Source organism: Oryzias latipes, chromosome 20 (genome assembly GCF_053564925.1).
Source record: "Oryzias latipes strain Hd-rR chromosome 20, Olatipes_Hd-rR_3.1".
In the NCBI taxonomy this organism is placed as follows: domain Eukaryota; kingdom Metazoa; phylum Chordata; class Actinopteri; order Beloniformes; family Adrianichthyidae; genus Oryzias; species Oryzias latipes.
Window position 1 is genome coordinate 21404363 of NC_136256.1, and position 26854 is coordinate 21431216.

Sequence of the window (26854 nt, forward strand, 5' to 3'; positions counted from 1 at the left end):
CCCTGTATGTGGGTCACACACACCATTCCCAGCTGTGTAACCCAGTCAGCTGTGCCTCATGCCCGCCAACATCTGCTCCGCAAAAACAATATCCAGCTTTTAGCACTCAAATGGAGGTTACACCATATGCCAGTAAGCCACTTAGTTTCTGCCAGGGGAGCTGGGGCATGGCCGCACTCGTCAAGGTAGTGAAGGAGAGCGGCACTGGGATGTGAAGGAGACTTCAGCTCTCTTTTTGCTTTGGATCAAACACGTGTTTGTCAGGTCTTTGACTTGATGTTTTCTCTCTGTGTGTGCATCCTTTTGTTAACATCATTGACGAGTGTCAGAGTCCATCAGATCGAGGTTGTTTGGCACGTTCACTTAAAGAAAATCATCATCAAGACAAAACTTTTCCTGTAAAGTTTGTTTTCATGCAATTAAGTATAGTTTTAATTCAGAGATTATTGGTAGAAACAATACATCTTTAAGAAAAATGGTGCTCAAACTACTTTTTTTCCTTTTTTTATAAACTGGAAGACGGATTGTGTTAAAAAGCTATTTAGTCATCTAAGACCAATTAGGAATAATTAGGAAACCAGATTTTAAAGTATGTGCTGAAGTGCTGCTCGCAATGCTGGAAGGTCATAATGGATTTTTAATTAAATATGGGAACCAAAGGTCCCAAAATGGGGCTTACAGCTAACCAAGCAGCAGCCATTTGGTGACTGTACAGACAGGGTCCATTCAATTCTGAAAAACATCCTTTCTGTCCCTGTGAAGCCCTTCAAATCGCAAATGAAGCTGCCTTCCCTAGTAGAGTAGAGCGTTTCTTTTCAATAAAACCACAAAGTTGAACAACTTTTAGAAAAACAACATGTATACATTTTAGGGGAGTAACATTGAGCATCTCATTAATCTCCTGAATTGCATGACCTTGTTCAGTCCTCGGGAGTGGCGAATAAGGGGGAGGACAGCCGGGCCACGAGCCTTGGGGGTGGATCCCCTGCTAAAAGGTCGGGGCTGCCCTCCGTAGGTTATGTTTTCACCTGTGGGTATTAATTTGGGAGAGGAGAGTACAGCGTGGCAGCGTGCTGGTGTGTGTGTGTGAGATTTAAATCTGTGAGAGTGGGAGTGGTAAGGGGTGAGAAATCACCTTGACAGCGTTCCAACTGTAAATCACACTGATGCCACTCACAAATGCTGATTAAAATCTGCTGGGGGCTTAATTATGATCTGCTTAAATGCTGGAGAGCAGAGTCTGCAATGTTTAATAAAAAAAAAGAGATGACAAATGTATCTTTGTTGGCAAGAAAACAACTTTCAGGATCATGAAGGCGCTTGTTGGTTTAAAAAAAGTTCAGCTTGAGACCAGGATATTTTAATGCTGTTGAATTTATGTTTTGTTTAATAATATATTGAGATTTTTTTCAAACTTAAATCAATTTTCACCTTGTGCTTGTATTTCATTTCATCAAATACCTTTTTGTGCATTTTTTGGTCAAAACTGATCCATCTGAGAGTCATCGCTTGTGTCATAGTAATTCAGAGCATTTGGCAGCAGATTTCTGTCAGCTTCTATCTTTGAACACCTCCCACATCATGTTCTGAGGAAGTGATTCCTATTTGGAGCCAAAGGGGCGCAGTCCAACAACAAATGGCACTGGAAAGGGGGCAAAAATAGGAAGGATTCCTCTAATCTTGTGCAAAAATTTAAAGTAAAAGTCTTTTATTTATCTTGGGGAAGCAGTCGACTTTGAGGAGCTGCACTTCTGCAGGCAGTCAGAGGAGGGCAGTGCGTAGGTGGAAACAAAGCAGGGGATGTCAGCCGCAGCATGAGTGTGAAGTGGTTTGTGTGTTTATGCAAAGGTGTCCGCTGCATCCTTGTTTATATTCTGCAAGTCGTGTGGGTCTTTCACAGGTCAGAATGAGTGTGTGGTATTGGTATCATCCAGTGTGTAACATGCTGTTGGCTGTCTGTGTTGTGCTATACATTACAGTAAGTAACATGGACAAACTAGCACAGAAATTATGCTAATGATGACAATGATTATGTTAATTTGACTCTACCAGTCCAGTGCAATGATGCTGAGACTCTGCGATTAGTAATAGGATCACAGCATGTTAGGTCACAAAATGGACTAATGATTGTGGTCTTCTTTTAATGTCCAGTATGGAAAAATAACATACAAAGAACAAACTTTAGAAAATAAGTGTGACTTCTTGGGAAAATAAATCTGTTTTTTTCTTGTTTTTAGTTAATCTGAAAATCGGCCAACATTAACAAATGGGAATTTGTTTATTTGCTTCAAATTATCCATTGAAATTTGAAGTTTTGGAAGCATTTTTTTACACCTTTGTTTCTGCTTCAGCTGTGACGTCTGGAGGCCTTTCTTTTTAAAGTGATGAGGACAAGAGCGATACTTCTGTTCAGACAGCAACCAAATCTGAGTGGGACGCACGACGAAGGCACGTCAAAAAAGTTGCGACCCTGATCGGTGTGAAAAGTGTAGACAAGGATTTAATATTGAACGTCCAGATGGTTTCCAGGCCAAGACAGACGTGCGGTGACTTGGCATTATCTTTAATTCATATCTGCTCAGCCGCACTCCTGCGCTTTAGGCCCCGTCTCCAGGCGCTGTGATCTGCAGCTAATTTAATACAGAGGAACAAACAAACTAAGTTCAGTCAGAGTCACTTTGGCTGGCACTTGGTGTAATTCGTGTAAATATAGTTGTGTATGATACAGTGCAACATGGTGAATGCTTTTTCTTACGATTGAAAATGACTTGTTGGGCTGCGTTGCCAGCAGCTTGATGATAATTCTCGGATGATCAGTATGGTTCACGCCTCGCTGCTTCAAAGCAATGGTTAAGCTCTTTTTAATGAAAAGACATGCACCATCATTGTGGTTGACTTAGTCTCATATACGTTTTTTGTCTTGTTAAATCTTTAATGTTGCTTCAACATAGAATACAAAACTCAAAAGTTGACATTTAAATAAAAAAATGTAAAAGTATAGATGCCCTCAAAACTACGGTGGCCCTCAAGTGCAAATCACATCATCAAATCACTTGACTCAAAAACATTTCAAAGATCAGAACAAAAAAGAGAAAAGCAAAACAAATAATAAAAACAACATTACATTTTAGATGTTTGGAAAATAAAAGTAATTTCCAGAATTCAAAATGAAAGTTTTCAAAATGACACAATAAGAAACCAGAAAAGGTAGGAACCATGGGACATCGCTGATTGGATGATGTGGTTTGAGTTTTGAAGTTTACGTTTTTTCAAATTTATCTGTAGGCATAACTTTCGGTTGAAATGATGGACAGACATCATCCGATCAACGGTGTTCCATGGTTCCTACCTTTTTCCAGTTTCTGTTTGTGTTTTGTTTTTTGACCTTTCATTTTGATTTCTAGAAACTAGTTTTATCCTGAAACTTTTCATTTTTTTAAAATATTTTGCTTTAATTCTTAAAATGAATTTTTTAAATTTTTGTTTTTCCTTTTTTATTTGTCATTGTGATCTTTAAAATGTTTTTGCGTTACATGATTTGTTGATGGGATTTGCACTTTAGGGCCACCATACAGAACCCTATTATGAACCCATAGTTGTGAGTTTTTGTAACTGCATATAAACAGTTTATTCAGCAAACAAGACAGTCTAACACTCATTTTCTCAACATGTTTTTATTTGCAGAAAAAACAATGACACAGACCACAATTTTCAATCAGTTGATTGATTATAGCACAAACTATAAATCTGAATATCAAACTAATTTATGTTGCAGGTTAAAAATGAGAACTTTTTGTTTGAAATACCCACCAATATTTGGACAAACAGCGGAGCTCATTCTGGGGCTCAGACAGCTCCGTCCCAAAACTGCCCGATACAAGAAATCGTTCTTCCCTAACAAAATTCAACTCTACAATAACTCACAGTGCAGCAGATGACTTTTGCATATTTTTGCACATTTTGCACATTTTTACTTGTTTGTAGTCATTAAACTATACTGCCTTATTTGTTTACATTTCTGCTTTTTTATATTATTGTTTTTATATTATTCTATTTTCTCTTACGTTTACTGCTACGGTAACGCACAAATTTCCCACGTGTGGGAAATTTCAAATGTTGGAAATGTGGGAAATTTGTAGGAAATTTGTAAGAAATGAAAAAAATTTCCCTACAAATGTGGGAAATTTCAAACAAATTTCCTTGTTATGAACAAAAGTACTTCTGATTCTGTACATGTTCAATCTGTTGTATTGGGGGACTGTTTGTAATTATTACAGTTCAAAAGAATCAAACTTTTCCTCCATAAAGGAAAACTCACTTTCAAAATTCAATACATCTGCTTTTCAGAATCCACTGACAAATGTATGTTAATGTGCTGGCAGGATTCAAAAAGTGAAATGAGGCAGCCCATCTTTTCAGATCAGTCATGTGTCACAAAGCCAGATCTCCGGCTCTCACCCCTCTCCTCTTTGGGGCCAGGATGACCTCAATAATTAAGGGACAATTTTAAAATGCATTTCTAATTTTCTACCAGACAGAAAAGCTTTATCGTGGAATAGCTGACAGAAACCCTCCCCTTGAATGGGGGTGACTCCTGGGCTTCTACTAAACTGGTCATGAATGCACAAACCATCTGTTTTTCTGGCCGTTTGTCAGTGTGAGCGTGGCAGAGGCAGCTGTCGGAGTGGCCCCGGTTTGAATGATGGAGCACACAACCTTTGTTTCACTCGGCAGTAGCTTTGTGAGCTCTGCCTCTTTCTGCTCATGGTGCCTTGCAATGAAACAAGGCGGGAGATGGTTCCTGCTTGTGCTACACCAGTCTCCGCTCAGCTGCCAGGAAGAAACTGGCAGTGCAGAAGAGATGGACTTGGAGAGCTTGAAGAAATGAATTGAGGAAAATGAAAGATGGGGGGGTGGTGAAAGGATGGATGGTGGGGGTGTGTGGAGAGAGACTAAAACTGAGAGAAGGTGTATGGTCAGTGAGTGCATTATGCTGGTGTTTGAGAATCTGGGGCATTGTGTGCCAGCCAATCTGGAGCTCTGTGGGTGAGGTTGTCAGGAGCCTGAGCCAAGGATGAGGGCCAGAGGGCCAGGAGAGAAAGGTGAGAGCAGCCAGCAGGGCTGAGAAGGCTGCAGCAAAGAGTGGAGGCATGAAAATAAAACACTCGAGCAAAAAGAGTAACCAAAAAAAAAAAAGAGAAGTTGGAAAATGTAAAAAATTGTGGGGTGTTTTCATTTTTTTTCCTTTCTAATTTTCCTTTTTCATTAAAAAATCAATAATTGTGAATTGAACCCTCTAACAATTAGCTATAATTTTACTAAAATGACAAAGAGTACCACTCAAGGTGAGCATTTATGTTGTATTATCATTTTAAATGAAATTATAGTGATCTTTTCTCGTGTTACACATTCTTTTTGTATTTTTCTTCTATTAAAGACTATCATAGACACTAATCTTAAAAAGAAAATCACTAGAAAAGATGTAAAATGGTCTGTCCGTGCAGCAAGTTTTACCAAGAACTTAAATATATCAAAATCTAGAAACAAGGAGTTTCACACAAGCATTCAAAAAGCTGTTAGAATTACTTCAAATTGAATGTTATACTTGCCAATAAGAATTCTTTTGCTTGTTTTAACAGTTTACTTTTTGGGGTATTTATGTAGTTGTTGTTCATTTTGATTGCAGTGACTAAAATTGGTGTAAAAAAACCTGTCCTTTTAAAGTGGAAATGACTCGTTTTAGCATAAAAGGTGAACAACATGAGAATACCATCATAGGCATAGTACAATGTCTTAATAAATCCTCATAAAATCTAAAACTAGCACTTATTCTCAAAAATCTAAACTTTTGTTTCCAAAATAATGACAGAATACCAGTTTAACTTAAAACTGAACCAAAATAAGTGTGGTTTGAGCTTTTTAAAGTCTTAAATTAAGTTTTCCTACCGCCAAGAGTGTGGAGCAAATTGATTTTGACTCATTTTAATAATTTCCTTGTTATGAACAAATTCTCTATGCTGCTGATTTTGAGAAAAGCTTGGGAAAATGTAGAGCAAAGAAAAGCTAAAGCAACTTAAAACCAGGTTTAAAAAAAAAAACTTTATTAGAAAGTGCTTTTCATGCATTGCAGCTCAAGGTGCTAAATAGTTTGCAGTGGAAGCTATTCCTAAATGAATATGTCAATGAAATCACTATTGTCAAAACACAAAACTGAGTGTAGGTAACAGAGAAAAAAGCTACAACTGAAACAATGTTCTTAAAAAATGAGAGTCATTAGCAAACAGGAAGCAGCTGTGGTTTTACAAACATCACCAGGTGTGTTCATGGCAGGAGGGGAGAAGGCAGATTTCTGATCCGCAATTTTAGTTTTGCTGTTTTTCCAATATTTCAAAAGTTTTCATGAAGCTGGCATTTCAACCCCAAACCCCTTTCTGTCACAGGTAGGTGACATGCTTGACATCACAGTATTTTATTGAAAGCCGTTGATGACGTTGTCCTTAATTGGAACTTTTGTAAATGTCTTGTTGCATTGACCAAACTAAGATAATTATATGGGAATAAAAGGTAATACATGCTTGTACATGAAGCTAAATTAGTCTCAGAGGATATGTTTATTTATGTTCTTTACTTTGTTTGCTCCTCTTCTTTATCTGTTGTTTTCATTTAGGTTATTCCCTCAGAAACTTGCACCTCTCTGCCCTGATTACATTTTCTTTCTTCTTTCTTAAAATTGACAATGACTGTTATTCCCTCAGTGGCCAACATGACCTAATTGCATATATTGGTCAGGCTGATGCACTTGACCGGAACAGAGAGGCTGTGATTTTTAAGGGGTTTCGGGTCAGTCTGTGTGGCAGCGTTAATGTTGGGCAGTGTGAGTGTGTCTCTTATGTAACCTGACATCAAACCAACCAAGGGAAGGGTGACAAAACTAAACCAGCAACCTAAATAGGTTAAAGGGGGGAAAACGTTGTTTCGTTTTCTGCACATAGGTATTTGGGGGGGTGGAGCATTCAGAAAGATGATCATGATTAGCGGACAATTTGGATTTGATTTCTATGGGAAAGAAACGGAGAACAATTTTTAAATTGAGCTATTGAAAATGTCATTTTACGGCTCACTTGAAGTATCTGCGCATTTAAAACAACATTGGAGCTGAATGCTCTGTGGGATTAGCCTACAAGATCACCTCAGGACTAAAAGTTTTGCTCTTCTTTTATTGCTGCAATGAAATCCGACATATTGGATCAGTAATTTAGATGCTGGACTGGTAAAGCTAATGCTGGTTGTGCAGAGTTTAGCAGGCAGCAACTGTTCTCTCACACAGCAGTTGGAGCACGGCGCTTTTCTGCACCCCCAGGGCAGGCGGGCACCCAGCACAAGCGCTGCCTGTGCCCAGCCCCTCCCCATCTGTGAGTCACGAGTCAGATCTCGTTAGGCATGACGGCTCTCTGATGTGGACAAATTGTCACTGAGGTGGGGTGGGGGACTGGAAATTGAGAGACTCAGCTTTAGGGATTTTAAAGGGAAAATCTGTGGGGGGGGATGCACGTTCAGAGGAAGCCTGTTCTGTCTCGTCCCCACTGTGAGGTATGGGCAGTTTGGGGCTCATCTGTAGTCTCATGTGGTGAAATTTCAGTCTGGGTCAGAAGATCTAGTTGAGTGTTTTAGGTACAAAAGCAGGGTAAACAAAAGAAGAGGGAAAAAGAGTGAACATCACAAAAAGGAACCGCTTTGTCTAAATGAATAGCTCCTTAAAAATGCATCAGGTGCAGATTTTTATTCCCATCCCAATAGACTGCCAGACACTCATTCATGATCTCACACTTTTGTCTGCTAACTTTGAAGGCTGACAATAGGCCCTGTGATGACAGAATGTCTCCTCTTTTAATGTTTAACGGACCAAGCAAGGCCGAGCATGGGCACCAGCCTTTGAGAAGAGCCTGGAGAAGCATATGGAGCTCTAAATAAAATTCAGATCAAGAACAATGATAGCTGAGGTCTGCTTTGTGTTTGGACAGCCTTGTGGAAAGAAAGGGGTGGAGCTGAAAGTTAAACCTCCATAAGGAGACGGTGAAGCTTGAGCAAATGAATGTAAGGATCTGTAATGCGGCGTGCTTTTGGGTCTAAACCAAAAACTCTGCCATTTATTACTCCCTAACAGTTGGTTTCAGTGAATCCTCATCATCGTTCTGCCTTCTAATCAATGATGCTGACAGTTGACAGATTTTCCTGGCTCTCAGTTTTTGTGAAAAGCTGATGACCTGAAAGAGCAAGGGTAGCAGGGCAGTAAGTAAGCCGTTTTAAGATGATAAATAAACCCTCCAAAAGCTGCTCCGCTCTGTGTCTACTGCAGACGAAAGAGATGCGAGGGGATTTTTTTTCTCATCATTTTTCCCCACCCTCTTTTTTCACACTTGCAGATTCTGCGGCCTTTGAAGGACTTGTGAAGCCGAAGGCGTCCCGTTGCTCAATCAAACAGATTAAGTCAGTCAGACAAGCAGCGATCTGTCCCATTCAATAAACTTACTTTTGTCATGCCGGATCTCAGAGGGCCTCATATATTCATAACACTGGGCTTGGACATGTCACCGTTTTATCACACAATGAGTTGTCCGTAACTGGATTTTGTATCTATTGAGGTTATTGTATTTTTTGCGATTATGCAGTCCCTATTTAAACATAAATTTGGGCACGTTGAGTCCCACCTTTGCTTTCCCAAATCCCTTTTAACACTTTATTTCAGCAAAACTGAAAACAAAAATAATCTGTAAAATGTATATAAACCTATTGGATGTTTCCATAAAAGTATAATGAGCAAAAGCAGTTTGGAGTGAGGTTGTGATGAGCCAATAATGAGGACATCTGTTTTCATATGGTCCTTGACATGTAGCACCAGAAATCTGATGTCATCCTGTCCAAACTGGTGCATGGCTGGCAGACAGCATGGCATCCTATGATTGGTTCTGACAAGCCAGTGACAGCTCTGGAGGTGAGGATGCATGACAAAGGGCAACCAAAGGAGACGTCATCGGTCCATAGGTCTGTCTGTCCTTTTCATTTTGCACTAATCAGCCAAACCCTCTGTGGTGTTGAAGTTCTAAATCTAGACAATTAATTTCTTGCAGGGGAGATGTTTGTGCTTTTATTAAAAAAATGTTGACAGTTCTTCCATGTCGATTTAAAGTTAAAGAGGCAAAAAGTTGTTTCTGAAAGTGGAAAACATGAAAGTTAATTGACATATTTAAAAAAATGTACTTTTAGATGACTAAATTAATATATCGGTGAACATTTAAGTGGACTCAACTGGTTTGAGCATTTGAGAAATGAAAAGCTGCCAGGAGACCAACTAAAAATAAAACTGCAACTAAAACAAGTTTTATCTCAATATGTACAAGGTGAAGACTGATTAAAAAGTTATCAAATCAATATTTACATGGGAAATTGAAAAAGATTGATCAAACTCATTAATTGATTTTTTTTTTCCTTCTTTCCAATTTACTACTTTTTTACAAAAAAAACTTACTTTAAATTAATTTATTATTTGATCATTTGGACTCAACTTTGTTCAGTTTAGATCACTGGTTTTTACTGATTATATCTACTGTGCTTTGAACTGTTTTTGTGATCAAATTGTCAGTTTTGTGAGAATATCAGAAGAGAAAAATTAATGTTGAGTTGTGAATTAATTCAGTATTTTTGTCAGTGCTGGCTATCCCTAATTTCATTGTTGTCATGCTTAAGACTCTAAAATATAGACTTAATTATCAGAAAATATCTATAAGTCTTTATTGAATTTGAAGAGATGCAATGGGATGACCTTTTTTAATTGGCATATTGAGATTCAAAGAACCAAACACATATTTGTGTAAACCATTAGGTAATGTCACTAAATGAGTCCATCACACAATATTATGATGAAACGTAGAGATAATCTATCAAAAAAACTGAATATATTTTACATTTTCATATTATCTCTACTTTTGTGTTTTTGTTTACATGAGCTACTCTATATGAAATACTTTGATCCCCAAATCTATCCATCATTTCGTTTATTTCCATGGTGTCCAGAAGCAAAATTATGTAAATTGTGTCACTCTACAGATTGTTATGAATATGAGTCTACGTGGTGTTATGGAGCTGGGATTATACGTAGATCTCCGATTTAAAGATGGCCACCTGTCATCACGAGCTGTCAGGCTTTTTGCTCTGCGCTGAGAGCGGAGAGGGCCGCAGAGGGTGCAACAGATTTTTGGCACTAAAATCTGCTCATGAATTTCTTTTTCATCTCGCAGACATAAAGGGAATCCTCAGTTCAGTACATGAGCCTTTTTTATTAGAGCTGCAGATGAAAGAGTCCTTTTGCAGTGACATTGTTTTGTAGGCCATAATGTCTGCATCACGGGTTTGCGTCTGATGAGCTCACAAGGCAAATTGGGAGGGTTGTTTTCTCCTCATGTGGCCACTCTTCAGTGTGACCTTGCATTAGTGCATATGCTCACAGCAGGGTCACTGGTTGAGGGCATGATCTGTCAGCCTTTGTTTATAAAACGCAGACAGCACAAGCCTGTAAGATAACATATTTTATGCAATTAGTAGTCTGCTGTATTGCATCTGTGTACACAACACCACAGCAAACATTAGATCTATGGTCCAAGTCAATCTAGAAAAGCTTGTAATGTAATTTTGGGTTCTATTCATTTTTCTTTTTTGACTTTCAGTGATCAATAATACAATTGAGCTGTAAATGTGGTGTATGAAGTTTTTAGTGATATTTTTTTGAGACCTGTGTACAATAAATCAAAGAAAGTATCATCATCGTGATATCAGCCAATGCAATACATAATGTATTGCTAAAGAAGGGGTAAATTGCAATAAATGGTTACCATAAATGTTTACAAACATGCTAAATTAATATTATGGAAGCTTGAAGTATTTAATGAATTAAATAAAGCCTTTTACGCGTTTGACCAATCGGAATGACCTCCTACATGTCAGATGACCGCCTCCTATGTAAACGAGCGTCATTGGAGTATAATTTAAAGTTTATGTATATAAAATTCATGCAGTGAAATGGAAATGCTGCAATTAGTTGTTCTTTGTTTAGATTTTGTTTTTGTTTCACAAGTCATTTTCTGATCGCAATATTCACTAATAATAGTCACTAATATCAAACATTACAATGTTTCGTTAAAAATGTATTAAGAAAATCTAACTGGTGGCATTAATATTATTTTTAACCAGAGAATTTTCCGCATTATTTTGAAATGCATTTTAAAAAACAAAATAATTTATTTAAAAAAACGTATGTTTTAGAGTTGATGTGAAAAAAAGTTTTGTAAAAATAAGGGGCAGAAATGTGGCAAAGTTTTGCATTTTTTAATTATGAAAGAATATTTGAATGTACCATGATTAATACCTTATTTTATCATATTTAACGAAAGACATTTTGTTTTAACTCAAGTTTGTTTTAGGGAAACAGAGTCTAATGGATAAGATTACATTGAATTTGTATGGGAAGTGATGGCTGTAAACATTTCTGGTATAGATGTGTACACTTTAGATGTGTGCACTTCTTGGACACACTAGTGTGTGGATGATTGAGACGGTTTTGATATGATAGAGATGGGTTGACAGAGTCTGTCGGAGCAGAGCTGGCAGCCGCTTTGACAACAGGCGCCCTCTGACTGTGGCTCTATGAGGCTTGGTAACCAGCCTTTTTTCCTGGGAGGTGTTCACTGTCACTGTGCATTGTGGGTGCCTGGCAGCAGTATTTCTCCAGGCTGTCAATCTCCACAGAAACTAACCTGCCATGTTAGATTTGACCTCCACAGGAGAGATTACTGTCTTCATGCTTTGGAGACATCTTTCATTTTCGCCTTCTCTGTAGGAAAACCTCATAAGACAGGAATGCAGAGGGCGCTTCAAATCATGCAGCTTTTTTAAAATAACCTCACACACAATGGCAAAAAGCACCAATTTTGCATAGTAAAAATCTTTTAGAAAACTTTCTCCTGATGTACAGACATAGGGGAATTTTATGTTGCATAGTAACACTGCATGTTCTGGTTTTGTTGAAGTGGAGAGTTTTGGATAAGAAGACTGGCTGTGACTTTGATGCAATATGTGTGTGGGAGGCTTTAGAAAGGCCTGTTAATTAATGCTGGTGCATGAAAACTCAGCACAACTACTGCAGGGACAGAAAGAAAGAGAAATCATCTGTTCATGTATTTTTGGGAGGTGATAGCATTTGTAAGTAATTGTCTACCATCAGATGACGTTTTTTTTTTTTTTTAACAAATAGTTGCTTACAGCTTAAACTTTTGTTGCAAAGAGCCAAGCTGTTTCTGTAAGAATTTAAGTTTCTGCCTTCATTCATTCAGGAGAACTGGAACAATTAGTTATATTATTTAAATAAAATGATGGCCCTTCATTAACCCCCCCCCCCCCATTCCATTCTTGACTATAACCCTTTAATACCAGAGTTGTCGTCAGCCACACTGAATGAGACGCGCTCTTCGAACTGCCGTAACTCTTCAACCATTTTGCCAAATCGGCTCTGAAGCCGTTTTCCTCTGCTTCACAATCTGTTGAAATTATATTGATTTCATGAACAGAGTAATGAACATAATTCAAAGAACCATGGAGCTAAAGCTCTGGTGTTATAGGACACCCAAAAACATCAAATGTTGCAGTTCCTCAAATAACCACTAAAAGCTTGTTTCAAAACTGAACAAAGTCTAGTTGAATTTCATCACAATGTTTTTATGTACACCACAAATAGACTTTTTTGTATAGTATGTTTTGAATTATGTTTGTAAGTCTTTGTAGTTGGGCCCCAATGAACACAGGCTCTGAGGAAGTTGGAGATTTATTGAGCTCGTGGTAGGACGAGGAATCGGAGGTGGCAGGTCTTAACCTCTTTCAGACAGTAGGAGGCATGTAGAGGTAACTATGGAGGAGAACAATTAGGACTTGTGGACAAGACTTTGATTACCGGTAAGTGTATATATTGGTCTTACTTTGTTGTGGCAACTCATGGGTGCAGATCAGCAGGAAAGGACTGAACACATTGCGGAGCGGTCACTGTGTGGAATTCTGTCTGATTTCACAGAAGTAAAAACCTCTGAGCGCAAACGCTAGGAGGACTCTTTGGTTACTCGAACGTGAGATTTAACGCTGGAGCTTGAATTAGCACAGGTCTGCTCTCTACAATTCAGGATTCAGAATGAGGACTTGAAGGGCGGGTCAGGTGAGGGAGAACTCGCACAGTTTGGTCGGAGACGAGGGTGCAGTTCAGTTAGCAGGAACCCCACATGAAACGGGGCACTTTGACAGGGAAGGAGTCATGATGAACTCCCACCAACGCAGGTCTGCATGCTCTTGACGTGGGAGAGTCACTAGTAATGTGCATTACCTGATTGCCCCCACAGAATGTACTGATGAGGAGGGTAGAATGCCGGCATGACATTTGAGTTTTAAACATTTTGATGTGTCTGATTAGAAGTTTCACGTTTAAAGTCCCACTCAGATCATCTTATGATTTACTGTCAAACATTATCAGTGGTATTCTAGTTATTAATACGCCAATTTTAGCCGAAATTGTTGTTCATCTTTCAGCATATCCCTTCAGGGGTCCCCACAGTGACTTTTGCTTTGACTGATTCGCACGGATGTCGCCCCCTTGCTATCACTATTGCTGAGAGCTTATACCCCTGTTCCGTCCAGCATAGTTTTTTATCAAATAGTATTTTTTTTTCCTGGTTCACAATGATTTAAATAAAGAAATACTTAAAAATCTGATTTGAATTTAACTTATTTTATATATGTCCTGTTATCAGACAAATACCACAAGAACATGTTAAAACCGATTATTTCAGCCCTGCCTAAAATTAAAAAAAGAAAAAAAAAAGAAAAAGTCCAGTCGTACTTGATTCCTTTGTTTCAAATATTGGTGCCATTGAATAATTACTTTTGCAAGACAATCGACTTTGTTTTTTTACTGCTTTGACATATTTTAGCCTCGTAGGTTTTTGCTGGACACAATATTGAAAAAACCATAGCTTGTGACAAGCAAATATCAGACAAACTGTGAAGGAATCGGCAAATAAAGTTTTATTGACACAATGTCTCCAATAAGTGTGTTTTTTGTTGAAATGAAACCATTTCAAATGACCTAAACTACAGGCAGTGACTCCTACAGCATCTCGGTGTTTATGGTTTTCTTTCTTTTAAGTGAACACTTTTATGTTAAACAGGTGTACACTGACTATCTTTTTTATTTTTTTTTGTCACCAACCTAATTATATCTTCCATAAATATTTGATGGTTTGCTTCCATGATAAGTATTGAAGTTTCTGACTTCCTCTTTAAAGAGGTTTGGCGTCATTATCAGAGGTTAGTTGGGAACATAATGATGTTGTTTGAGATTGGCCATCCCACGTTAAGTTATAGCATTCTACCTTCTTATCATAAACTGACTGGTGTGCTCTGTGAACGGGCTGTTATACACTCCCATAAAACCTCCAGTTATGGCCTGTATTCTGTTTAGCCCTCGATAGAGATGTGTCGTTGCTTCTTGGTGTATTTCTGACCATGAAAATTATAATATGGAACGAAGATTAGAATGAAATTATAGTGGCCTGAAGGCACTTACCCAGCTTGTTGAGGCACGCCGTATAGGGTTGGAGGAGATGGGGGGTGGGGGGTGGGGTGGAAATCTGGTCCCCAAGAATAATGATAATACATTAGGCTGTGAGCATGCTGGTGTTATTGCTGTACATTATGTATGTTCCATTTATACTACCTCACACGGTCAAACCGCTGCTGACGAATAGGCCATTATTCCCTGCACCGATGAACACTTATCAGGCCCCACCGCTGTTTATGGCCAGAATGAAGAGCACTTGTCAGTCAAGGTCACTGCTTTGTGTGTGTGTCCTCCTTAATTGTTCCTTCTACACAGTTGTTAAACTCCGCTCGCTGGCTTGGACACTCCTATATCTAGGAGACTGGGGGAAATGTTATTGTGCAGAGGGATGCCCAGCATACTTGAAATGTGCAGATATTGTAGACATTTCAGTTAAAGTTCTGTTTAACAAAATAAAAGCAGTCTCGCTTTCATGTAGAAAATACAGCCTGGGTGAAGCAAACATGCTGTAATTCCATGTTTGCTTGTGTGTCGGCTTGTGCGCATGTGAACAAGAGTGTATGATAAGTTTGGGTGACAGGATCCTAAGAGCCTGCTCTAACTGGAGGGCCAATGCTAATGCATGGCTGGTTGCGTTACACCAGCTAGTGCGGAAATCAGAAGTGGCCCACAGTACTGTGCAGGGCTTTGCTCTGGGACAAAAACACATTTTAGTTTTTTTTTTTTTCTTCTTCTTAGCCTTAAGTCTTTAGTATTTGTCATATCTGCACTAGCTGTGTTTGTGTATCTTGTAGCACTGTAGGGTCATAATAGCAAAGACACTTGCATGTTATTCAGGCTGCTTAGGTAAAAAGGCTTGCCCCATGGTAACTGTCAATGTTGTTTAGTGTAAGCCTCTGAAACTGCTTTGTTTGTGTTGTTTTTCTTTTACGCAAAATGTCCTTTGAATTTTTCATTGCTTAAACAAGACATTTTTTATAAAACAAGTGCACATTAAAGCTATTTTCTTTGTTTTTTTAATGCAATCATGAATGTATTTTTTTTCCTAACTCTGACTTAATTTAATAAGCATTTCCTCAACAGGTGCAGGATAAAATATTATCAACAGATTTAACTCTTTTGTTACTTTCAAAATAAAAATAAAAACTTGATCTAAATGTATCGGATGTTTTCCTAAATCCAAATATCCATGGTTAATCACTTCAACCACACAACCCTTACTTTACTCGTCAGTCTCCACAGAAACCTCCTCTAGAGTCCTGCTCAGCTGTAAAAAAGAACAGTTCCTGATTTTCTGCTTTGATGCAATGCTGACAGGAGTCACTTTGATATATTTGGGAGTATGAAATTTAGATCTGTCCTCCTTTTTTTTTTTTTTTTCATTTCTCCTGAGGCTTCATCTTTGCAGACATTGGGAGCTGTCATTTCGCACTGCCCTGTGATGTGGGTGACACTCAGCCGCTGTGACAGGTGCTGGAGAGAGCACACACTCTTCAGCATGATGGAGAATTTTCTTCAGGTGAGACTCTAGAAAGTGTAAATGACTTATTGATATATTTTCAGCTTTTCAGACACCATGGCAAAATTTATTCCGAAATAACTTATTCATTCATACTTGAACAAACATTCATAGATTCAGCTGTTTTGATATTCTAGAGTTTTATCTTTCATTTGATGAAACAATCTAAAACAAAGAAAGTCCATCCCATGCAGAATAAATATGTCACCAGACCTGTATTCATCTTCTGATGCTGTTCAAGCATTAAAGATATTGCGACTAATGGACAAGCCAGCCACTTCAGATGGAAGATTTGCTGTAGTACCATCCTGGGATCAGGTCTGCATGGTGCACTGTGGGAGCCCACAGGGTGTGTGTTCACAGTGTTTCTTGGATTAGACACCTTGGTATGGCCTGTGGAGAGATGTTCATAGTCTGCTGTTCACACAATCTGTCTGCTACAGCTGAGCTGCCCTTTGCCAACTGGCCTAAAGACAGGATGGATAGATTTAGATCCACACGTTGCAGCTTCCTATTTGTTCTTGGTACTTTTTTAGCTCATGAGTAAAGTCGTTATCATCATCATTATTGTTAATTTCACAATTTTTTTATTAATCTGTTTTGTAGTGCTCAAAAGGTTGCATTGCAGCTCTGTTTAAGGAATAATTTAACTTTGTCTGCTTGAGTGATATGTGTCAATTAAAATATCAGTTAAATGAATGTCTTTAATCCAGATGTGTTTGTATCCTTGTTTAGTCATTGTTGTAAACATTTCTTTTTTTTAAACTTGGTTAAACACGTTTAATATGTGATCAGGTTTGCTGGATAGCCTGGCCCCAAATAGAACAGTTCACAGCTTAAAAAAAAGTGTATTGTTTCTACACGCACACACAAGCATGTTGACATGCTCATCTGTCACTAGGAAAAGTGCCACAGGCTGTGGCCTTGGCACAAAGACATTCTCTGAGCTGAGTGAAGATGCTTGGAGCCAAGATGCACCCAGTCAAAATGTTAAGAATTTCTCATGCCATATTCGACAAGCTGAAGCGTTGATTTGAGGAGAAATGATGTTGAAGGAACCACAATTCTGCAGATACGTTTCACAATGATGCTCTGCATGTCGGTGACAACCGTGTAAACTTGCTGTTTGGCAAAGTTGTGATTTAAAAGTCAAAGTATTTGCCTATCAAACAGTTTCATTTACAAAAGACTCATAATTAGCTTGTTCAAAACACAGCAGCCCTGTTGGTTTGGTCTCAGCCCCGGACGATCCGCGTTACAAACCTCTACTGCCCCCAGAATCAAACCTAGGAAAAGAGCTGTGGTAGCAGAAAGCTAATGAGACCCCATGTGCACAGGGTGTGGTCAGGAAAGATTGTTTACTTCTAAGCAGGAGCTGTAAGTAGACATTATTATCATTATTTTGCATCTGCATTCGTTCAAGAAACAGCTGTTGAACTTTGAACAAGATATAAAGTGGCAGGGCCTGGAGTTGTTCTTGTTCATTCAGCTAACTTAGCTTTGACGTGATGGCTTCTGGCAGACTTTTGTGCTGAACTCAACATCTGTGACAACTGTCGGCACAACTGACCAGTCTTCCCCCTGTCTCTGTTTTATGGGCGACAGTGGCTCAGGTGGTTGAGCGGGTCGTCCAATGATCGAAGGGTTGGCGGTTCGATCCCCGCTCCCACCAGCCAAAATGTCGTTGTGTCCTTGGGCAAGACACTTCACCCTCCTTGCCTCCAGTGTGGCTCCACTGGTGTGTGAATGTGCATGAATGATCCCGGTGATGGTCAGAGGGGCCGTAGGCGCGAAATGGCAGCCACGCCTCTGTCAGTCTGCCCCAGGGCAGCTGTGGCTACAACCATAGCTTACCGTCACCAAGTATGAATGAGGAGTGAATGAATAATGGACACAATGTAAGCGCTTTGGGTGTCTTGAAAAGCGCAGATAAATCCAATCCATTATTATTATTATTATTATGTGTTTACATATTTCTCCTCCTCCATCCTTCATATTTTTCTGCCTTCCAGGATTGCCCAGACTAGGGGGGGGGCAAAACCAGAAAAAAGTGGGAAAAATTGGAACCTTTGACGCCACCAGATCACTTTCCTCTGCCAGTATCCATCTCAATCACTGCCACATCAGCTGGTCCTAGTGATGTGAGGTCAGCCAAACATCTGGCTTCTCTGTTTTAGTAAGGTTACATCTGGAGTATAAAAAAGATTCCCCTTTTAACATAATTTTTTTAACAAATCTACTTTTAGAAAATTAAATAAATTTTGAGAAACAAGTAATTAAATCCTCATTCATCTTGGTTCCATCTAGTGGTAGAGCTTATTTGCCTCGGAGTTGAGGGTGGGAATGTTGGTGCAAAGATAACCCAACCCCACTTGCCATCACCCATCTGTTTACACACTCTCACACCTGTTTATAGCACCCCCAAACTAGCACTGTCGGTGCAACAAAAATGACGAGCAATACTGGAGCTATCCAGCTGTAGAGTTTTGATCCGGATGTCAGCTCAGACGAGGAAACAGACACACGTGAATCTAGTCGTTTACAAGCGGATGCATGAGAATGTAGCAGAGCAGGGAGCTTGTGTATTTATTTATTTTTTTTTTTAGTTGCTTCCACATCACACCTAAAAGCTTTTGCAACAATTTAAATAACGAAATACTATGAAATGTAATGTTTAGTTTAATTTTCTATTTATGTTCTCCTGAGAAAATGCCACAAGAAATTGTCAAAACCACAATTTTGATCTGAGTGGGTTTTTAATTCTTCCTATAGAGCATAAAAACCAGCTCTTTTAACATGGTGTATCAGAACTGAGAGAGGCTCTTGAAAAATAACTTTACTAATCTTTGATTAGTAAAGAGAACCAGAGTTTGGTTGACTACTTTTTTTACTTATTACTTAAAAACTTGAAGTTCTACATGAGGGGAAAAGTCTGCTGTAAGTCTGTAATTAATTCACTTCTTCATAACTTTTTTCCACATCTTAATTGTTTTATGTGTTGACTTTTGGAGGATTTGTTCTTTTTTTATTTGTTCTTTGAGTTTCTTCCAAAAAGTCATTTTTTTTTTTGCCCATTTATTGTTGTCTTTTCAGAATTTCTGATCCTCTAATCTTCACAACAGTGAATGACTAAATAATTAAACTGCTTTGTAGTTGCCCAATTGCATTAAAGCTTTGCAGTTTGTCATTGTCTGATCTTCCAGTTCTCTTTTCTTAATTTTGTCAAGCTTCAGAATTTTGCTCAGTCATGATTTAGTTAGTTAAATCAAGTTTCCATCTCCTATATTGGAGTCCTTAAACCACAGTTTCTAACACTGTGCATTTTACCCTTTTAAAAATGTTTTAATTCTTTGCTCTGTTGTGGATCTTATTGTGTCACATTTCTCTCTTATTCTTTCCTTTTTTTTCTTGGGGGTGGGGGGTGTTCTTACTGTGTGCTTTTGATGTTTGTGATTAAATATTTCCTTTTCTCCTCTGGCTCTTTGCTGCCTGTCTGTCCTAACATTAGTATTATTTACTGCCATTTGGGATGGGAATTAGGAACGCATTTGTCAGATCTTCATCTATAAGGAACCCAAACACAGACTGGCTCTGCAAGTGTCTACAATCTGGTGACGAGAAGAAGCAGGAGAGCCGAATAAATAGAAAAGATAAACAGAAGCAGGTGGAGCAAGACACCAGGGGCCTGTTTCACAAAGGAGGTTCAACCAACTCTGAGGTTGAACTTGAACTCAGAGTTGGTCAATCGGGAGATTAACAACTCTGAGTTTTCTGTTTCAGAGAAGCTGATCCGAGTTAGATCAATCAACTCTGAGTGGACTGATTCGGAGGTGAGCGTGCGCACCGCGTCTATAAGAAGCCATTATCAATGGAGCGCAGATATCACGAGTCACCATGGCAACCGTGAAAAAAAGAGGTCTGCATATTTTTCGCCAGCTGAACTTGACGTGCTGCTGCAGAGTTACAGTGAATATGAGCACATATTACGGAAGAAAAGCAACACCGCTGCATCTGCAAAACAGACAGTTAGCGTGGAAAACATAGCTGCTCAAGTTAATGCCTAAGTTTGCATTTAAATCATTGTTATAAAATATTGGCTGTAATAACTTTTTAAATAGCGTAAGGAGTGAAATAAAAATGGCGATATTTCGGTGTACTTTTGAAGTGTTATTCCTGGTGTAAATGCATGAAATGCTGCATAGTGTACAGAACCAATCTGTGGGAAAATGCATTTAACGTCGGTAATGTTTAGAGGACTTTTTTGTTTACCTTCCCCTCTTGGTCAGTTTAATATTAATACATGCAATTGTGTTTTTAAAAGTGAACTTTTGTCTACTGTTGAACCTTTCGCTGCGCGAAGACTTCTCCTTTCTTTTCTCTCGTCTTTCCGACCGTGGTCAGAACGCAGGGGAGATTTCCTTCAGGGCTGAAGGGAATTCTCCTTCGGGGTTCACTTCCCGTTCGAAACCCTCAACCTCCAGAGCGGATTAAGAATGACTCCAAAACAGTTATTCTGGGAATGACACCTTCTCTTTATTTAACTAAGTGCTCCGTCCTCCGAACACACAATATATATCCCCGCACACACCTCTGCTCCGTGCTCACCCCCCCCCCCCCCCATCTGCACCTGCACTCGCCCCTCCCCTTGTCTCTCGTGGATCGCACCCCGCTCAGCACACACACTGCAACACTACCCTTGTATTAATCAAGTGGTATAGGTTTATACGGGATTAAGAAAGTAATCAGTGCTAGAAAATTGTGTTTCCAAAAAGTAATTGTTACATTAATCTAATTCAGTGTCCCTGATTTCATTTTCACGTAGATGCAATCCTGCAGGAATTAAAAGAACATGGCAGCAGCTAAAAGTGAAAAAAAAAAATCGAGTCTTCTCAAAATCCTCGTACGAGGTAAATATAATTTTCTACGAATTAATGCAGCCTCCTCGTCTGTTGGGTCCTCCAAAAAAGGACAAGCCATTCTTGTCACTTAGACCGTCTCTGTGTGACGGACATGTGGGCAATGAAGGTTAAAGCGAAACGTACCGCTTCGTCTTTAAAAAGGGGAGGGGACCGGCAGAAACTTTGAGTTTGGAGAATAAAACCTGCTCCCGACCAGATTAGGTTCACAGCATAAGTAACCATGGATACTGACTCCGAGTAGAAGTTACCTCTCTTTCAGAAACGGGTTTGACTTACTCTGCTTTCTCTGGTTTAACAAACCTCCCATTCTGAAACGGAAAACCCAGGGTTTCCCTGATTTCAGGGTTGACGCACTCAGAGTTTACACTTAACCTCCTTTCTGAAACAGGCCCCAGAACTGCATCTTTGAATAGAAAAAGCGACGCAAGGGGTGAGGAGAGAGCTCAAGAAGGTGGGAAGAGAGTCAGAGAACAGAACTGGATTCCACTTAAGTTATTTTAATATAAATTCAATGCATCTAAATCAAATTCATTTAAGAATTCCCAGCTCATTAACCAACACTAAAAGTGTGGGTAATGTCCACTGAATGCAATTAAACAAGTTCCATTCAGTCAATAACTGCAAAGAAGTGAGAAATTACATTTTACAAAATTGAAAGAGTTGTAACATTACATATTACCGTGGAAACACCAAAAACAAAATACATTTTTAGAAGGGTTAAATAAAAATAAATACAAATTTCTGTACAACTTTGCCAAGTAAGTGGAAAAACTCCCCTCATGGGTGGGGGTTGTAGATTTCATGGAGTTGTGGGGGTCTACCACCAGAATGAAGTGTGGACCTTTCTGGGGGATTTTGTCCTTTCAGCATTTCAGACCAGTTCAGCCCTTGCCAGAGTTCCCCCTAAAGGCATGATGCTTGGAGGTGTGGGGAGGCAGCAAACCTTACTCCTGGGGGTAACACCCATTTGGCTCCCCTCTCTGCGTGGGGTGGCTGAGCCAGGGGGGGGTTGTTCCTTGAGGTACCTCTGCGACTGCTGTAGGCCTGGAGCTTTATTCTTGAGGAGGGCAAATGGTTGGGGTGGTGTTCCCAAACTGGTTACAGTTTGTCCCCCTTTCTAATATATTCATTAGGATAATTGGGGAGGGGGTTGGCCTTTGACATATCTTGGAGGCAATTCTATTGGATTGCTTATATCAGAGTTTCAGTCAGACAAAACTCTTGCAGTAGAATACATTTATTTTTACATACTTAATTTACATCTTAGTTGGCATTAAGAAACTTTGATTGGCATAAGGCTCCGTACAATTCCATGAGATAATTTCCATAAACTTTAGGGTAAGAAACCCCGACGGAGCCCACAGGTGGAAGCCGGGGAGGAGGGTGGTGCGACGAATGCAGCGCTGCGGTAAGAAAGAGAATGAACGGCTGCACACCTGGACTTAAATAGAACGCTGAACAGGTGAGTTAATTAACTACCGCCCTAGGGGGGGGAAAGACTGCAGAGTTTTGGCTGCCTGAAAGGCGAACTCGTTCGCTATTTTATTTGAAAAAAACAAAAACAAAAAAAACAATTGATTTAAAAAAAAACTTTGCTATTACATTAGTCTAAAGTATGTCCACAGACACTCTTCAAACAGAATGTCAAAGAGTTTAAAAAAAATCTGTTTAACCCATAAGAACCCATGGTGACATCAATGTAACAGAAAAATATCAGAAAATGATTCTGTGGTCCACTTGGTTTGTGGTAAAATACACAATTTTATTTTTAAGAAAATAATGTAAATGTAAAAAGAAATGTTTCCTATTGTTTCAAAATTTTTTTCTTGCCACAAATTTTATAAACTTAAATAAACAGGGAAACCAAAAGAAGTGACACCTTTAGAGGTTGCTAACTAAACCTGGAAAATAGACCTTAAAAAAATTGGCTGCACGGTGGAGCAGTGGTTGGCGCTCACAGCAAGAAAGTCCCCTGATTCAAATCCCGGCTGGGGGACCTGAAACGGAACACCAATGGGGGACCTTTCTGTATGGAGTTTGCATGTTCTCCCCGTTCATGCGTGGGTTTTCTCGGAACTCTGGCTTCTTCCCACCGTCCAAATACATGCTTCATAGGTTAATCGGTTGCTTTAATTTGTCCCTAGGTGTGAATGTGAGTGTGCATGGGTGTGTGATTGTGGCCCTGCGACAGACTAGCGAACTGTCCAGGTTGTCGCCTGCCTTTGCTCACGAGTGGCCAGGATAGGCTCCGGCAGCCCCATGAAAGGGACAAATCAAGTTTAGAAGATGAATGAATGGATGAAAAAAATTGCTACCGGTAATTACAAACTTTTTTTGCTGATATTCTGCTTGAAAATAGAAAATGTTTTTAATAAAGAGTTTAAACAACAGAACTACCCTGGTTTTCTTCTTGATAAGGGGAATTATGAGTGCACCTGTCTCCCTCCAGCACCAGGGCTCTAAGCTTCTTGCAGAAGATGAACTTGCTTTGTGAGTTCAGTAAATAGGGAACATGTGGGCACCTGTCCCTTTGTGTTCGGTCCAGTGGAGTTTGAGCAGCAGCCGGTGCCGTGATGTCAGGGGCTCTTAGGGGTCCGGACAAGAATTCTTGAACAGAGGGGGGCTGACGGAGGGAGCTGGCACAGGGAGCAAGCAGATGTTGCAAACATAAAGAAATACACAGCCTCTGAATTAAATATAAAAAAGCAGGAGCAGCAGGCATGGAGGATGGCCCAGACTTTGTTTTCATGTCTTGTCCACTCACAAAAGCCTGCTGTTACCTTGGACGTCCGTAATTTCTTATTAATTGGGACGGCAATGACGGTGTAAATTAAAGAAATTGTGCAGATATCTTCAAATGAACTTTGAAGATGGGATTCAAAGCCTTGATGAAGCATATTACAGGATGACAGCTGTTGGGAACATACTGCAGATTCATAATTCAGAAGCTGTTGGTCTCTGGACAGGACATGTTATGTCAAAGTGTTTTAAAGCATTTACGCCACAACAGCTCAGGGATGAAATCTGTAGAAAAGAGGGAAATCTGACAGAATGTCCTCAAAACATTGTTTTACCACAAGTGTTTTGTTTTCCAGTCATTTTTACAGGGCTTCTCGCTCACAAGGAATCACAAGTCTGTCTGAATATTTGATGGCAGAGGAGGCCTGTGTCTACAGAGCTGGGACACAGTTCAGGGTTATTTTAAAATCGGATAAGTTAAGTAATGAAGACTTATTTACATGGATATTGAAAACTTCACACTATTGCATAAAAAGTAATTTCTGAAATTTGTATTTTTTTTTTACATCTTAACGTTAGGTCCCTAAAGCAATATTTAAAACTTTGTGGCAGAGCATTACTCTCTTTTAGAATGATTTGAATACATATTATACATTTATATTTTTTGGTTTGGTTTCAAAAACCACAATTTAATTTGGTCTGAAAAAACGTTTTTGCATGACTAGCACTTCCAACTGAGAAAAGATGGAAGTTTTGTAAACAAAACTGTGAATATTTGTACTTTAAACAACAAAGGTTTCCTCAAAAAAGTGCAAGCATAGCTTTAAAAAAACATATATTAAACACTTTATTATATGTAACAAACGTTATAACATTTAACAACTGATTTTATTCCTTAACGGGTACATCGATTTAGCATGTTTTTTCTTTTAACATTTATTTTACCCCCTTTTTTTTTTTTTAGGGAAAAAGGGTATTCTGCACGGTTAAATCCATTAATATAAACGTCTTTAACATGTATTTATAACCATTTTTGTTGGAAGGATCAGACTAGATAAATTACAAATTTAAACTTTGAGTTAAGGCATTGTTGGTATCTGTGATGGAATTAGGCAAATCCATCTGAACACTGACCTGTTTGTTTACAAACAATGCATGGATTTCTTGGAGGATTTTATGTCTCCTTTTACTCTATTGAAAAGTATTATTCTACTTTTAAACTTTCTCCTCATCTGCTGGACCACATTTTACTATTATTTAATTCATTATTGTTTATTTTATTGTTCTTGCTTGATACAACTTGACTTAAATAATCACGAAGGGTAATAATTATTACATATTTAAGCGTTTTTATTACACAGTAACGCTCAACAATGATTTTCTTTTTCAAGGTTTTAAGATTTTAAGATTCTCCATCAGGATCATCATCCAAAGTAAAGTCAATGCGGCCAAAAGCGACATTTTACGGGCACAATTTTATTTGTGTGCAGCTTCTGTTGATTTTCTCTCTACAAATGTCTTTAACTGGTTTAATGAACTAATTGACTATCTCTGTGTGTTGAAGTGGATGGCGGCCTGCCAGTTGGGCCTCGCTCAAAGTGCGGCAGAGTCAACACTGAAGAGAGAAGGCTGGAGGGCAGATGTGAGTATCGATACACTCCCTGAAATCACTTTGTCACCACAAGAGATACTGAGCTGCTGTAAACGCATAGCTGGAAGATGATTGTAAATTCCTGGCAGCGAGATGAGCATTAAAAAGGCAAATGTGATTAATTTTTAGTGAGAATGCTTTCATGTTGGTGATTGTCTTTGAGGGTGGGCTAAAGGGATGTGACACAGAAATTACTCTCCCTCCAGCCTCTAATGTGACTCGTCACTGTGAGGAAATATGGGGGAGACAGGGAGTCTGACAAAAACACTCTCCTCTAATAGACCATTTGTCCGGGGCTCATGTGGCAGGAGGGGGCTCAAGAACAATCTGTAGCTCAGGCTCTCCAGATAACTTGTAATTCAGTGCAAGTGTGTGAAGCTCTATCTGATGAAACAGAGACTCATCACATCCAAAGAAGATATGCTATGTAGATTCTCTCTTGGTTTGCATTTATTCCCCTTTTTAAAACAATCTAAATTCTATATTCATTTTATTTATTAATTTTTAGAAATGTTAGTGTTTTCTTAGAACCTTTTCAAACTCTGCAACCCCCCATTGAGTGACATTTTCCAGGCGACACAGTGGTACAAGCCTCAATAGGCTTCCTCATAAACACGGCATGGCTGCGGCTCCTCCATGGTTGCCTCTTTCTGTGGAAGTGCTAATGACACAGGACAGGACCCAGGACACACTAAAGGTTATGTCTTCATGCATTTCATATTGTTTGACAACAGTTCTTTTTACAAATTTAAAATCTAAAAATAGTTGAACTACGATTATCATGATGCGGACAAAATTCTCGATCCAAAAAAGTGGATTTTGTTTCTACAAATTCTGTTTTGTTTTTTTAAGTCTTCCCCTCTAAGTCCATAAATTGTTTAAAGCACCTGCAAGGAAATCCTTTTTTATAAAATGAAGTATGTTTATGTTGGTATTTGCCAATTCCATCTGCATGGATTTTAATGAAGGGACATTGAAAAATTGTGTTTCACTGTCACAAATAAGGAAGGAAAAGCTGCTTTACATCATCACCCCTTAACTACTTAGTTGATTTAAAAAAAATTTTGTCCTTCATATTTGAGATTAGTGCTGTAATCGAGTAATCCTAAAGCTTACTGGGACATAAAACAACTGTAGTGTTAATCTTAGAAAGAAGGATATTATCCTAAAAACATGTCTCCATTGAATGTGCAATCTTCTGAATGTCAAATTGATTACAGAAGTCATAAACCATCAGAGCTCACAATTGCATAATCCTTTTTCACTTGTAATCTTTGGATTAGTCTTTGGGTTACATGTTCTCCTCAGGAAATGACAATCAAGCTGCTGCAGGCTGCCATGACGGCCCACTGAGCCTGACGCTGCAGCTTACAATG

At 39.0% G+C, this 26854-nt stretch overlaps 1 long non-coding RNA gene across 5 annotated transcripts in view; it reads left to right on the forward strand.

Moving 5' to 3' along the window:
• The first annotated feature begins 6078 nt into the window (after window positions 1-6078).
• The window catches only part of LOC105356685 (uncharacterized), a 52930-nt gene continuing 32154 nt past the window's right edge, over window positions 6079-26854 (forward strand). For 2 of the 5 annotated variants that reach the window (XR_002872384.2, XR_013652416.1), the window contains exons 1-3: window positions 6088-6440; window positions 16044-16169; window positions 25392-25469. This is a non-coding gene — a long non-coding RNA (uncharacterized LOC105356685). Of the gene's footprint in view, window positions 6441-16043; window positions 16170-16363; window positions 16869-25391; window positions 25470-26854 lie in introns of those variants that run through there. The other 3 variants (XR_013652414.1, XR_013652417.1, XR_013652415.1) reach the window with 3 other exon arrangements.